The sequence below is a fragment of the Ornithodoros turicata genome, chromosome 5, assembly GCF_037126465.1.
Source record: "Ornithodoros turicata isolate Travis chromosome 5, ASM3712646v1, whole genome shotgun sequence".
In the NCBI taxonomy this organism is placed as follows: domain Eukaryota; kingdom Metazoa; phylum Arthropoda; class Arachnida; order Ixodida; family Argasidae; genus Ornithodoros; species Ornithodoros turicata.
Genome location: NC_088205.1, coordinates 29,385,898 through 29,401,388, shown reverse-complemented (window position 1 = coordinate 29,401,388; position 15,491 = coordinate 29,385,898).

Below are 15,491 nucleotides of genomic sequence, written 5' to 3'. Positions count from 1 at the left end.
CGTAAAGTGATGATCCGGGGACACTACAACAAGCTCACGCAGTGTGGTCATTGATTTCTCCGTCAGCGGGACACATGTAGCAAAGAAGAGGTTGAAGGTCGCGTCCTCGTGGGTGGGGCGCGCAAGGCCGCAGCCTCGTGCACCCTGCCTGACAAAAAAAATCGCTGCGCGTCTCTCAGGCAAAAATAAAAGCTTGTCTCACTTGGCGTCTAAAGTAGAGACATGACGCCACCTTTTGAAAAATAATCAAGGAAATCGAAGATGGCATTTTTGAGAAAATTGAGATGCAACATTGGCAATTTTCGCCTACCATGTGTGATTCTCAAGCTAATAATGCAGAAACAACTGGGCTGAGAAAAATGAATTTTATACAGCACGAAAGCTCTTTCAACGTCCTATCGAATGGCACTAAGCTCGATGTTCTCAGACGTTCCGTCATGAAGAAAATTGGTAACAAAGTTTGGCCTCTTTGAACGTTTACGCGAAGTTTGGCATTTTTTAACAGAAAATCTGTGGCTCTCAGAGTTCTGTGGGTGGCTGTAGACAGTGTCTATGGTGCAGCCTATAATCACAAAAATCCTCCAGTTCCGAGGCATGAAGTCAGCGGTGCTAGATCCCGTCAAAGTCGGTCCAGAAGAAAGCGCGCCCAAGCAGCCTCTGGCTTTCCCCCTCTCCTACGCGGAAACTACTACACGCACGAGCATCGCATGTGGCGCGATTTGCGTCGTTTGAACTGTCCTCTAACATGTATTTTTTCTGGGCGAATTAAAAAATACGACTTTCATACGTTGTTCGATTTAAAATGAAACTACCCAGCTTAGTTAGTATGGGAAAGGCTTTGCGCATCCTGTTCACCGCGCAGACTGTTAATAACGATTCTCTTGTTTTTTCCAAGTTTGTGCAACACCCATCTCACGAACTGTCGGTATGTAGTGTATCTATTTCCTGCATGAGACACGCAAGGTTTGAACAAAGCTAAAGCTAGTAGGACGCCGACTATTAATTCAGCTGCACTCTTTCTGAACAAGTGACGAACAATAACGAAAAGCTCAGAATGACTATTTTGTATTGAAACTGTAGCGCGATCCAAGGAAGGACAACCGGGAGCCTTGGAAGGTCAATCAAAAGTGATTTATTCGCAGCGCACGGGGACCGTGCTAAGCTCGGTGCGCGGCGATGACGATGATGCTACATAGCCCCCCCCCCCCCCCCCCCCCCCCGCTGGAGGAGAGCTATAGTCTCCAAGTGACTGTCTTGGGTGAAGGGCTGGATGGGGGATGCGAAGGTGGAGAGAAACTTGCCAAGGCTTCAGCAGAGACGTCCGGATTCAGAACATGGGCGGCTTTAGTCTGTCGTTTGAGACAGTCTCCTCTCTGCCGTTGACCCTGATGATCGAGGTCTTGGGGGTTCTCGAGAGAACGGGATGAGGCCCAGTGTATGGCGGTTGCAGAGACCTGCGTACGGCGTCGGTCCGCAGGAACACGTGGGAGGAGTTCATGATGTCGGGGCTGACGTAGGGAGACTGGTTGTGCCGCTCGCGAGGCGGGGAAGGTCGAAGGCAGCGGAAGGCTTGCTGCAGGTTAACGAGGTAGGCTGCCGAGTCACCTGGGGAAAGCGTGGTCTGGGAAGCGTAGAACTCCGACGGCAAGCGAAGCGTGGTGCCATAGACTAATTCGGCGGGGGAACAATTGAGTTCGGCATGCAGGGCCGTGCGGATGCCTAGAAGCGCGACCGGAAGCGAAGAAACCCATTCGGCTGTGTTTCCAATACACATGAGGGCGGCCTTCAGGGTGCGGTGGAAGCGTTCTACAAGGCCGTTAGTTGCAGGATGGTAGGATGTCGTCCGGAGACGCGAGCAGCCTAGGAGCTTCGTGAGGGCGTGAAAAAGGGCGGACTCGAATTGTCTTCCCCTGTCGGTGACGATCTCCGAGGGAACGCCGAAACGGCTGATCCATGTGCTGACGAAGGCAGCAGCCACCGAGTGGGCGGTCATGTCGGCAAGGGGAACAGCCTCCGACCACCACGTAAAGCGGTCGACGCATGTCAAGATGTACCGTTTCCCTTCGCAGTGTGGCAGGGGGCCGACAATGTCGACATGTACCGTGTCGAAGCGGGCGTCGGGAGGAAGGAAGCGGGACAGAGGTGTGACGGTGTGGCGGTGGATCTTGCACCGTTGACAGGCCAGGCAGGCCTGAGTCCAGAGCCGAACGTCCTTGGTGACACCGGGCCAGACGTATCTTGCGGAGACAAGCTTGACCGTACGCCTGACACCAGGGTGGGCAAGGTTGTGAATGCTCTCAAAAAGCGCCCGGCGAAGGCTTACTGGAACGAACGGTCTAGGGGTGCCGGACGAGGTATCGCAGATGACGGGCGAGGAAGTACCGGGCAGCAGCACGTCTTGCAAAATCAACGCAGAGGGGGAGCGGCGAAGGGCAGGAGGGTGGAGGCACAGTGAGGAATAAACCTCCTGTAGAAATTAATGAGTCCCAGGAATCTGCGATGTTTACGGATGGTGTCGGGGCGAGGAAAATCTAGGATGGCTTGCACCTTGCTCGGAAGAGGTCTGATGCAGCTAGTGTCGAGGTGGTGGCCGAGAAATTCAAGAGAGGTGCTGCCGAATTCGCATTTCTCAGCGTTGATGACGATACCGTGGTGAGCGAGCCTGTCGAAAAGTAGGCGAAGGTGCCAGAGGTGCTCTTCGGCGGAGGAGCTGGCCACGAGTATGTCGTCAACGTACGCGAAAACGAATGGTAATCCTCTGGTCACAGAATCAATAAACCTTTGGAAGGTCTGTGCAGCGTTGCGGAGTCCAAAGGGCATACTGAGGAACTCGAAGAGGCCGAAGGGGGTGGTAATGGCCGTCTTTGGAACGTCCTCAGGAGCCATGGGGATCTGGTGGTACGCCTTCCGCAGGTCGATTTTTGAAAAGATGGTGGCCCCATGCAAACCAGCCGTAAAGTCATTGATGTTAGGCGGGGGGTAGCGGTCTGGAACGGTCTTTACGTTTAAAGCCCTGTAATCTCCGCATGGTCTCCAGTCCCCAGTTTTCTTGGGAGTGCCGATGTGGAGGGCCGATGACCAGCTGCTGTCAGATGGGCGAGCAATGCCGATTTCTAGCATATGCTCGAACTCCTGGCGGGCGATGACAAGTTTTTCGGGAGCGAGACGGCGAGGCTTGGCATGGGTGGGATGTCCGGTGGTAGTGATACGGTGTACCACGTCGTGTTGCACCGGGCGAGTCCAATCGGGAGGTTGGGTGAGGCTAGGGAACTCTGCAAGCAGGGCTCCGTAGTCACAACTCGGATTGGCAGGTTTCAGGCCGAGAAGACCATGGCGTGGGGAGATGCGCGTCGACGAAATGCCGGCCACAGACAGGTTGGTAGTAGAGTCGACAAGCCGACGGTGGAAGGTGTCAACGGCGAGACGGTAGTGGTTTAAAAAGTCCACGCCGAGAATGGGGTGCGTAACGGCGGCCACGAGGAAAATCCACCGGAATTGACGGCGTAATCCCAAGTCTAGTGCCAACGATCTTTCCGCGTAAACAGGGATAGAGGTGCCGTTCACAGCGGAGAGGTGGTGCGTGGCAGGTCTTTGTTTGTCTGCAGCGTTAGCTGGCAACACGCTGACTTGCGCGCCGGTGTCCACCAGGAAGCGAAAACCGTGAGATTTGCAGGCAATGAAGAAAAGGCGACCTGGGTGAGTGTTCCGGGGATCACTAGTCGCCGTTAGTGATCCTCTCTGCTGTTTCCCGGCCAGCCGCAAGGGCTGGCGCAGTTGCGAGCAGCGGCGCCGAACTTGGCGTGGTAGAAGCAAGGTGGAAGGCAACCAGCTGGAGGTCGGCTGGGTGAAGGGGTCAAGGTACGCCGTCGGGGGGATGGGCGACGGGAGCCGGCGACGGGGTCGCCGGCTCGACAAGGTTGAAGCGACTACGTCAGATAACCGTCGAATTTCTTCAGTGAGCGTGGTCAACTGAGAGGAAGAGGGCTGAGCGGTGGCTGGGTCTTGAGAGGGTGTCAGAGCAGGTACCGGAGCTGTAGAAGCCGAGATGGTGGGAGAACTGACTTCAAGAACCTTGTCGGCAAGCTTGGCCAGTGCTGTGATATCCAGGTCAGAGGCGGTGGCCAGAACCATCTGCACCTGGCTGGGAAGGCGTTTCAGGAACAGCTCCCTCAACAGAACCCGATCGAAGGTCGCGGCGCGCGAGCCGAGGAGGTTCTCCATATGCCGAAGCATCTGGGATGGTCTTCGGTCGCCGAGCTCTTCTGCGTCGAGCAGGAGCTGTAGTCGCTTGCGCTCAGAAGCCATTGTGCGTTCAACGAGCGCTGTCTTGAGAGCGGTATAGGGCTCGGTGGGTGAAGGGTGAAGGAGCAAGTCAGACTTCCAGCGAGATGTCCGGAGGCAGAACGGAAATGACATGGTAATACTTCCGCGTCTCGGTAGTGATGCCTGCGAGGGCAAACTGCGCTTCAGCTTGTACAAACCAAAGCTGGGGTTGCTGGCTGAAGAATGGCGGCAAGCGAACGGCAAAATGGCCGACCTGAGACTGGGCAGCAAAGGCAGGGGCGGCCTGTTCCACGGGCGGTGCAGGGAAGCGGGGCGCGTCGCCGGTTGCAGAAGGCTGCATCGTAGCAAAGGCCGGGTCACCAGTGTAGCGCGATCCAAGGAAGGACAACCGGGAGCCTCGGAAGGTCAATCGAAAGTGATTTACTCGCAGCGCACGGGGACCGTGCTAAGCTCGGTGCGCGGCGATGACGATGATGCTACAAAACCAAAATGACAAAATTACATCGCAACACGTGAGCGCTCGCAACGTGCACAATAACCATAAAGAAGAAGCTTCACGAGGAGCACAGATTGTGACCACAGCAAAGCATCGATAAAGTTGCTCGTTTCGTTAGCCTGAACGACTCGTTCAGCTACAAACTAGGCTCCGCCTCCCGTTTTCAACAAATCAGGGACGAGAACGTTGTCATTCGAGATGATGGTTGGTTTGGAGCGTGCTGTCCGATGAAGTTCATTTTTAAGAGTGTAGAGCACAACGTTATGTGTACCTCCGCGTTGGTGTCTGATTGGGTGCTACAGTTCTTCAGATGACGTAACAATGGATAGAGGTATCTGGATGGTGGTGTGGCTACTCGCCCGTATCCAAAAAAAGCGCGTATCTGTATTAACGCTGCACATGTTATGAAGGAGGAGTATTGAACAATAAATTGTAAATAGAATTACGAAGCGCAGAAGAACAACATTACACCTAGTACACCCGCCACTGCTAGAAAAAAAGGTATAAAGGAGGTATAATAATGTGCTCTTATACCTCCTTTATACCTTCTGCTTCGAATATATACCTTTGGAGGGTATAGAAGAGGTACAAATTTCCTATTTATACCCCCAAAACTTCTCAAGGGTATGAAAGACGTACAAAAGAGGACTAACGTACCATATTTATACCTCATCACCACCCGTTTATATCGGGTACCAGGACTAGATCACCAGGCTATACAGTATGGGGCGGCTTATACCTTCTGATTGTTTATACCTTTATGGTTTTTTTATACCTTTACTTCCGCAACGTGCTGCATGATATCATCATTATTTTTTTCTTGAGACGGTATCAGCTAAGTTAAAAGGATATTTAATTAAGAAACACAGACATCAGTACAATACTATCTGAATCCACGTGGTTAGTTTATGGCTGCATAATATCTGTATTGCTGGAATGTTCAATCTAGATGTCCTCACCCCTAGGATTGCGTACCAGACGAAGGCTGCTCCACAGTTTGTCAAGTCGCCACGGGTATATCTGTATTTGTTGCTCTGTAAATGTCTGTCTCGCGATACACACTTGATGACAGCGCAGAGTGATCTTGCTCCTACAGTCGGCAATACAAGAGTGATCTTGCTCCATGAAAATTTCCTTTAGTTTTTAACTCAATATTTTCTTTTATTTACATGGGGAGTTATGTGCACGAGCTTTGCTTTCTACTTCACAACCATATGCGTTTGCGTATGTTTGCAGTACGTGTGTGTGTATGGTCAAAAAATGTTCTTCCCTTCAAAGGTGATTTTTCTAATTCTCTCTTCTAAAAATGCCTACGCCTAGTTGTGAATTAATTCCATGATGATACTCGTGCTGACCCTCACAGGGGTATAGAGCTGTACCTCTAAAGGTATATGGCATATAGCCCTTTGTAGAGGACTATTTTTATACCTATAAGCGGGGTATAAAATAATACCTTAGAAGGGCTAAGTTATTGAGCAGGCGATCTATACCTCTAAAGGTATAGATTTTTCTCTGAGCGTATAACTAAGTACATGCAGATAGGAGTTCTTACGGTTACCTCCTTTAAGCGAACCTTCCTAATTTCTGTGTGGTCATCACGATGCCGTCCTGTTTGGGGTTGTCAAAATCTGTGATAACTATGTATTTCGAATTGATTTGTGTCATTAAACCTGATATGACTTATTTTTCTCTGTTCTCGTCTGGTATTGTTGCCTGGGTGTATGGTTTCGTCATACAACGCAAACGAAGTGCGCGAATGTAAACGTGCCATGGCTAATTATGCACTGCTTATTAATTATTCATGCTGACGTCATCCCTGACGTCATTTATTTACAATCGTAGTAGTATGGTGGCTAGATGAATATTGTCTGGTGTGAGGGGCGCCGCAGCCGAGGCGGCCCGTTCGCGGAAGACGCCGTCAGGTGGCGCGCCAACACGGATGTATGCGAAGATTCTCCGTGACGCTCCCGAAGCGCGTCTGCTGAACGGGCCGTTTTCGCCCGTGTGGCCGAGAAGTTTTGCGGAGGCATGGAACGGTGAGGGGTAAATATCAATGGAAAACAAAACAGTAATGGTCATAGCTTAAAACACATCGAAGATCGCTTATTCAAGCATGCAAAGGAACAGGTACTCAGCTTTGTAGTCCCATGCGTAGCTTGGACGTGACAAAGCTGATGGCAATCATCCTTTTCAACTTTTGTATCTCTTTTATGAGGTATTTTCTTTATTCATTCTTACTTTTAGTACCTTTCTATTTTATTATTTTTTAATGTCACAGCAACAAGGGCGTTTAATCTTTCTTTTTGTTCCTGGATGCATAAAGCTTCCTACCAGTCAATGAAGACACGATCATCTCCAAATTTCAACCTGGCAATGCCAAAACAACATTTATTATACCCAGCAATAGCAACAACCTGTTTCGTCCCCTCATCATGATATATATGTACATACATATGCACACAATGAAAACAAAGAACATCTGTACGCGAATCTGAATGCTCACATAAGTGTATTTACTGGAGACGCGCCTCCTTTGAAGGTTTCTGCTTTTTGCTCCGCTCTGCGCAAGAACGATTAATGCCCTTTACGGGGAAGTGCATTCTCATCACAGCATAGAATTTTACAATGTTCATAATGAGATAGTCACTATGGGTTTGACAGCCAACATTCTCAAGGCTTCGCCTGGCCAGTAATGGGAAAAGTACCTCAAAATTATGCTTAAAGTAAAGTACAAAGTACCTGGCGTCATTAATACTTGAAGTACAGTACAAGTACCCAATTCCAAATGTAGTTCAAGTAAAGTACAAAATACTAGGCAAAATACTTCAAGTACTCTTGAAGTACATTGAATTTAATTTGTATCACATTGCATTTCACTGTTTAGTATATGTGTCTTGTTTGTTTGGCAAAACTGTAGCGAGCATTCTTGACAAATGCTCTAAAGCCATAAAGTCGTAGGTTAAGTGCTAACCCGTGAATATGAACTTAATCAGATGGCATAATTTGCAGCTACATGTAAGAGGTAATGGGTCATCTGGGCTGTGATTGTGCCTAGTGTGGTGTTCCGGTACTAATCCTCTGCTATAACATGCTAGGAAATTTCAAGGGGGGAAGAAGTACAGACCAACGGAGATTATATATTTCTGGGCATTCCATGCTGCTTTTTGAAATACAACATCCCAAGCAGCAAAATGTACCGAAAGTCGAGTGCAATAGGGGTGGACGGGTAGGTGGAAGGCCTTGAACAGACTCGTGAAACTAAAGAACATTGACAAGACACATACCGCCCACCCCTATTGCACTGAACTTTCAGTACATTGTGCTGCTTAGGATGTTTAAGAAAAGAATATGAAGAAAGTAAAAAAGGATGAAGCACAATGTAAGCCATCATTTTTATACGACTGTGATCTGCAGCAATGTAATCCATGTGACCAATTAAAACACAACGTAAAATGTCAAAAATGAAAGCATGTGTGTCTTTCAGAGTGTTCATTCAGAGTGTTCAGCGTGTAATGCGATCACACATTGTGATATAAAATGATTATTAATTGCCAATGAAGGAAACAACATAAAAAAGCATAGAACCCTGCATTGGAAGAACTGAAACGACAATTGACCAAGTCATTGTGCTGCCGGTTGCATAATGTGTGGATGTCTGTGCATTCCATTCGTTTTACATAGTCATAGAAGTGTTGATACTGTTTCAACGTTCCAAGCCTCTTAACAATAAATTTGCTTCAACAAATATGCTCTTTAAGAGCACAAAAATCATTTTTGGTAAAATATCAGACTCGGACTCTTAGTATTGCAACCCACTAAAAGCATTGATAGGTATTTGATGAGCATTTTTGATACTATTTTGTGACTTTTTGTCTGGAGCACGAGTTTGTGTACTTAAGTACTTGATGGGAAAGTACTTGGAAAAAAGTACTTTAAGTACGGTACAATGTACACGGTTTAAATGTACTTAAAGTAAAGTACAAGTACACAGAAACGTACAAAGTACTACTTGAGTACTTGGTATTCATCAAGTACTGCCCGTCACTGCCCTATCACATGCCATGACTTCTAGTAGGCTGTCTGCATGCCCTTTATGACATGAGAACAACACTGTGAAGGTGTCTTCAAGTTTGGAGACAAGCTTGAAGAGTGTTTCTGAACAGTATCTTAGGCCCCCTGTTGAATTCGTTCATGTACGACGACAGATGGTCTGCGCTCTGTTCGTTTTTGCACGCTGCTTTTTCTTCACAGGGGCGTCAGACGTCTGCTAAAGGTTCACCATTCCACAGAAACAGTGCACAGCCCACGATAAAGTAAAATAAAGCACTTCAAAGACGCGACAGCGTCGCTATCCCACGCTCTGATATGTCACGGACGAGAGAACTCCGCCAGGGGACTAGCCAGAGCGCCCAGAAACTAGCATACATCCGTTGAGCAGCGCGCCTGGTGGCCGTCTTCCGCAAGAGTCCCGCTCCGTCGGGTAGGAGGCTGTGGGCGCTCCTCACACCAGACAATATTCATCTAGCCACCATAGTAGTAGTCCGCGCAACGGATGCTGACGCGCTGATGCAACCGCGCTGACGGTCTCTATGATGGCGTCATTCTGAAGACGCAAGGGCCTATGGAAGTTACGCTACCTGTTTAGATATACATTGGGTCGTCCATGATCAGGCCTAGGATTTTTTGTTGTTTCACCCTGGATATGTTTATGCTTGAAGTAAAAAGTTAAAAGTAAAAAGTGAAAAGTAAAAGTACCAATTTGGGCCTGTTGGTCACACATGATAAAATCGCTAAGACCAGTGCTAAAAACACAAAGGACGAAACAGGAGCAGGACGGGGAAAGGACGAAGTAGTGCGCCCGTCCTGTTCCGTCCTTTGTGTTTCTAGCACTGGTTTTAGCGATTTTCTTATGCTTATGCCGTTCATATTGAGGCTGGCTGGATCATTTCTCCGTTCCTTGCTGACAATCCACGGAATTTCGTTCCGGGGTCCTTTTTTTAAAACAGCATCAGCGTATGGTGTCTTCCGTTGCTCACACTTTTTAGCGGGACAAATTTCATTTCCACGCGTCCATTGACTTCATTCACTCACCCTGACTCGCGTTTCACGGTCTTAACGACAGTCCCTCTGAATCCTGGGCGAATTCTGAGTCTTTGGTGCTTGACTTTTGTAAAGAGAAACTTGATGTCATTGTATCCCCGCGTGACATAGAGCGTGCTCTTCGCATCGGGCGTTACCGGCCAGACAAGTGTCGACCTATCACTGTCAAATTTACTTCCTATACAGAACCAAGGAAGACGTGTTAAGCAACGGTCATAAGCTCAAATCCACTAGTTACTCCATCACCGGCGACTATTCCTTTGCGGTTCGGACAGCTCGAAGACATCTTCTCGCGTTTGCCAAAGCTCAAGCTGTCCCCTTCAAGCTACGTTTTGATAAGTTGTTGGTTGGAGGGAAAGCGTACATTTTTGACCATGTATCTTCTAAAGCTGTGGAACAGGTATCATGGCAACCCAGGTGTCTTATTCCACGTGAAAACTCCTCTTCTCGATCCCTCTCTGTCTTATTTACGAATATTACAAGTGTCATACCTAAGCGGGACGACCTGTTCAGCTTGATCGCCTCGTCTGACGCCGACATAATCGCTCTAACAGAAACATGGTTGTCTACGGACGTTTCTGACACGGAAATATTATCCCACAACAATGAATTCAAATATTTCCGCCGTGACAGTTAGGGTAGGCGAGGCGAAGGGGTTCTCATTGCCGCCAAAACCTGTATCGCATCATTATTATTAACACAACATCCTGCTTAGAGATACTATGGCTAAGTGTTCAGTGCGTACGCACCAGTTCTGTGTTTGGGATTTGTTATCGGTCTCCCAATGATCGGTCTGATTTTGTTACTCACCTGCGCAATGATATATCGTTCATCTCAACCCACTTCCCTAACCACTGCGTTACTCTCATGGGTGATTTTAATCTACCTAGCATCATATGGTCCAATAAAGGTGCTATACCTAGTTCCGCTACCATTGACAAAAATTTCATCGATATGTGTCGTGACTTCAACCTCACCCAGGTCATAACGTTTCCTACGAGAGTCACTGCCTCTACATCAAATACACTCGACCTCGTATTATCATCTGCGCCTGACACCATCGAATCTATCTCAACAGTTGGCGAGCTTAGTGATCACAAAGTGTTGTAATTTCTTCTACCGCATAAACGCTCCTCGCCAGCGTATTGCAAGAAAGGTAATAAACTTGTATGATAAAGCCAATTTCGAAGCCATCAATCACGAGCTAAACAACTAAATTTCTTCTTTCATAACCAACAGCGACTGGACGCTCTTTAAAACAACGTTACTTAATCTTGCCGACGCCCACATACCCAAGATATCTATTCCTTCTTGTTCTTCTGCACCATGGTTTACCCATACGCTAAAATCATTGTCCAACAAGAAGAAACGATTATTTAGACACGCTACGCGCACAGGCACTGATAGCGCCCGGATCAGATATCGTTCGTGCCTATCACAATACAAGCGATCGCTGAGGTTAGCGAAGCACAAATACTTTCAGATTGACCTTCATTCTATCCTCCGTACTAACCCCCGCAAGTTTTGGAATATAATCAACCCACGCTACAGTTCGGACATCCAACTTACTAACGAGAACGGCCTAGTGGTTGAACCATCTGAATGTTGCAACGTTTTTAGTCGTACCTTCGCACAGCGTCTTCACGCTCGAAGACCCCTTGGCTTTTCCCTTACTTCCACCATCTCCATACCCTCCCATGGAACCGTTAGTCATTACGGTACCCGGTATTATCAAAATAATTGACTCTTTAAAGCTCACGTCCTCAGCAGGCTTTGACGGTATTGGTGCTAAACTTCCGAAAGACACTAAAGAGTCTTCCGCCATCTACCTATCAGTCATCTTTTCACAATCCGTCAGCACAGGTCAGGCACCATTAGACTGGCGATTAAGTAAAGTCATCCCCGTCCACAAGAAAGGAAACAAGTGCTCCCCAGATAACTATCGACCCATTTCACTTACAAGTGTGCCAGCAAAGATCTTAGAACACATAATCTACTCTCACGTCATCAATCACTTAGACAGTCTAAACATAATTTATCAGCACCAACATGGTTTCCGCAAGGGTCATTCATGCGAAACACAACTTGCGCACAGTTTGTACGCGACCTACGTGACAACCTTGACAAAGGCTAGCAGACTGACGCTGTCTTCTTAGATTTTTCTCGCGCCTTCGACAGTGTGCGTTCCTCACAATCGGCTGCTACTAAAACTCCAATGCCTGTCCATTGACCCGTCCATCCTAACCTGGATCTTCTCACTACGCGCTCACAGTCAGTCGCAGTTAATAACCACACTTCTGGATTCGTCGACGTTGCGTCAGGCATTCCACAAGGCACTGTTCTTGGTCCACTAGTCTTTATGATCTACATTAACGACTTTCCGTCTCACATCACCTCAAGTATAAGGTTGTTTGCTGACGATTTTGTAGTTTATAGACGCATAACTACTACTAACGACCTCACTAACCTCCAACAAGATCTCTTAATAATACATGAGTGGCGTAAGAAGTGGCTTGTGCCACTAAACATAGATAAACGCTGTCACGTCCCATTTTGCAGGAACAAACCGAAATTTCCTCATACGTACCGATTCGACACCAGTGCTATTATCCCTTCTAATACATCTTACAAATACTTAGGCGTCACGTTACAATCTAATCTGCCGTGGAATCTGCATATCGCTAACATTACTGCCAAGGCTACTCGTACTTTAGGATACCTGCGACGTAACCTCCGTTTAGCTTCAGCTGACATCAAGCGCCTTTCCTATCTAACCCTTGTCCGCCTCCAGCTGGAATATGATTCCGCTGTTTGGGATCCCCAGGCCCTGTATTTATCTGACGAGATTGAAAAGATTCAAAACAGGGCTGCGCGATTGATGACGAATAACTATCGCCGTGGCACTAGCATCTCTGGACTAAAACAATCCCTTGACCTTCCACCATTAAGTCGACGAAGGGTCATAGCCAGCCTCTGTCTTTTCCACAAGATGTTCCATTCTCCTCTCGCTGTACGACCATACATTGTCCCAGCTCATTTAATCTCTTCTCGCATTGACCATCAATACAAAGTGACACGTTTCGCCTGCAAAACATCAAGGTTCACCGGCTCATTCTTCCCGCGCACCTCAGTTGCTTGGAATAACCTCTCACACGACATAGTGTCCCTCGTTTCACCAACTCGCTTCCACGACACTCTAGATCAGGCATAATCATTCGAAACAGGGTTTTGCTCTTCCGCCTTCTTGACCATCCTTTGTTAATTGTTGAATTGTTAGATAATCCACGACTACTAAAGTGATTATGCCGTATTTATGTCACCATGTATTTGCTATAACCTGTATTCTTCTTTCAATATTTTATTATCGTTGTACTGTTGCCTGACCTACTCACCCATGTAATGCCCTTTTAGGGCCTTTAGGTTCTGAATAAATGAAGAAAATAAAATAAATGAAATGAAAAAAATGACCACAGCTTATGCAGGTAACCCTTGCTCTTTAACGTTTGTGAGCACGTCCGCCAGTCAGATGAGAAGTGCCAGCTGTATGTACAACAAAAGAAAAGATATCGCTTCTCCAGCGTACGCGTGTCCGCCTTGCGGCGGCCAACGGAATTAGCGAGAAGAGTATGATTCAGACGCGGAGGGCTGTATGCAAGTGTAGGCAAGCGGAGCGTCCGACTTTCCGGTGGTGCTGATTATGGAGTTCCCCCCTAAGAATCCAAAGGACAGAGAGGTGGCATTTCACAACTTCCCTGGGCCTGCAGAAACGTGCATTCGGAACGGTCAGACTGTAAACCGGCGGAACGAATGGGTTCGCGTTTTACGGATCGGGAAGAAGGTCTCCAAAGCTATGCTCGTCTGTTCAAAACATATCAGGAAGGAGGACTACTTCTTTCCAGGTAGGTATTGCGTATTTACGACAGGGAAAATGTGTTGATTATATGCGTTACTCCGTACTTCATATGTTGGCGCACGCGTGAAATAGAGCAGCAACATTAACACGTTTTAGCTGAGAAATGACTATATGCTATGCAATCATCCAGATCTCCACAGCCAGAAGTGACGCTTGAAGAAGGCGGTAGTGCCTTCTGAGAATCTGCCAGTTCTCTCAACTCATGATGCCAAGAAGGAACAGTTGAAGATAGAACGGAAGGAACAGCTTGAGCAGAGACGCCTCCAAAGGCAAAAGAGGCATGAATCCTGTGAGCCCATGGAAATAATGGTGACTCCAATTTTCCCCGTGATTACAGAGGATGCTACTATTTTCATTGAGGCTAGCAAAACTTCAGTCTCCAAGTTCGAGGTGTTTGCTGACCATTCATTTCTCACATGCTTGACCTACTCAGCCTAACAGATTTTCTCTTCTCTTGTTTGGCAGCTCCTTCAACCTGATTCAGTCTAAGCATTTTCTGTCTCTACATTTCTTCTCTTCTGGCTCGAATTCACAATTTTTCTAGTATGCTTGGCATAACTCAGTTAGTCGCAAGTATATACTGTGAGTTCGTGAATGGAAGATAACATAACGTCATTCCCTACAGGATCACACTTCTCCTGAATGCACAGAGAGTTGCGAAGAAATGTTTGTCTGCAGTGCCAGCAGCACAAGTACCAGTGCAGAGCAGGAAGAGGATACACAGGAGTTGCTCAAGAACCTATCTTCTAGCAGTATGACGAGCAATGTGGGCACACAAGTCACTTCGGGCGATTTCGAAAGTTTTAAATTTACAGCTCTCCTCACCGAAAGAAACGTGCGGTCTATGATAGGAATTGGCAGCCTCCAACTACTTGAATTCCTTTGCAACGAAATCGAGCATCGCATGCCGACTTCATCGAAGAGTGCACTGAGCACAAAGGACAGGGTGGTCCTCACAATGCTTGTCATGAAGCACACTTTATCATTTGACTTTTTGTCACACATGTTTGGCTGTTCACCTACAACATGTAGCTCAGTCATTAGGGCCACACTGAAGGCCCTCAGCACAGTTTTGAGATGTACCATTTATTGGCCAACAAGAACAGAAGTTCAGAACAACATGCCGATTTGCTTTCAACAGTTCTCTCAGGTGAGAGTCGTGCTTGACTGCACAGAGATATCAGTAGCAGTACCAAAGTGCCTTCAATGTGCAGTAAGGACGTACTCTCACTACAAAGGTGGGAACACGATTAAGTATATGGTAGGCATCTCTCCAGGAGGGCTGATCACATATATAAGTAAGGGGTATGGAGGACGCTCATCGGACAAAGTCATTTTTGATCAAAGCAACATAGTGGACCTTCTCACTCGAGGGCGTGACCAGGTCATGATTGATAAGGGCTTCCTCATTGACTCTACATGTACAAAAAACTTCATAACTGTTGTCAGACCTCCCTTTCTTCGACAGAAGAAGCAATTCACAAAACAGGAAGCACTGTTGACAAAAAGTATAGCGTCAGCTAGAGTCCACGTTGAAAGCGCTATTCAAAGAATGAAAATTTTTAAGATACTAAGTCATAGACTTCCGTGGCATATGGTTCCGCTTGCTGATATGATATAGTTACCATTGCAACAGCTCTAACGAACTTGTCACCACCTATCCTGGCAGATGAGCGTTTCCTGTGAGTTATGCCGTTT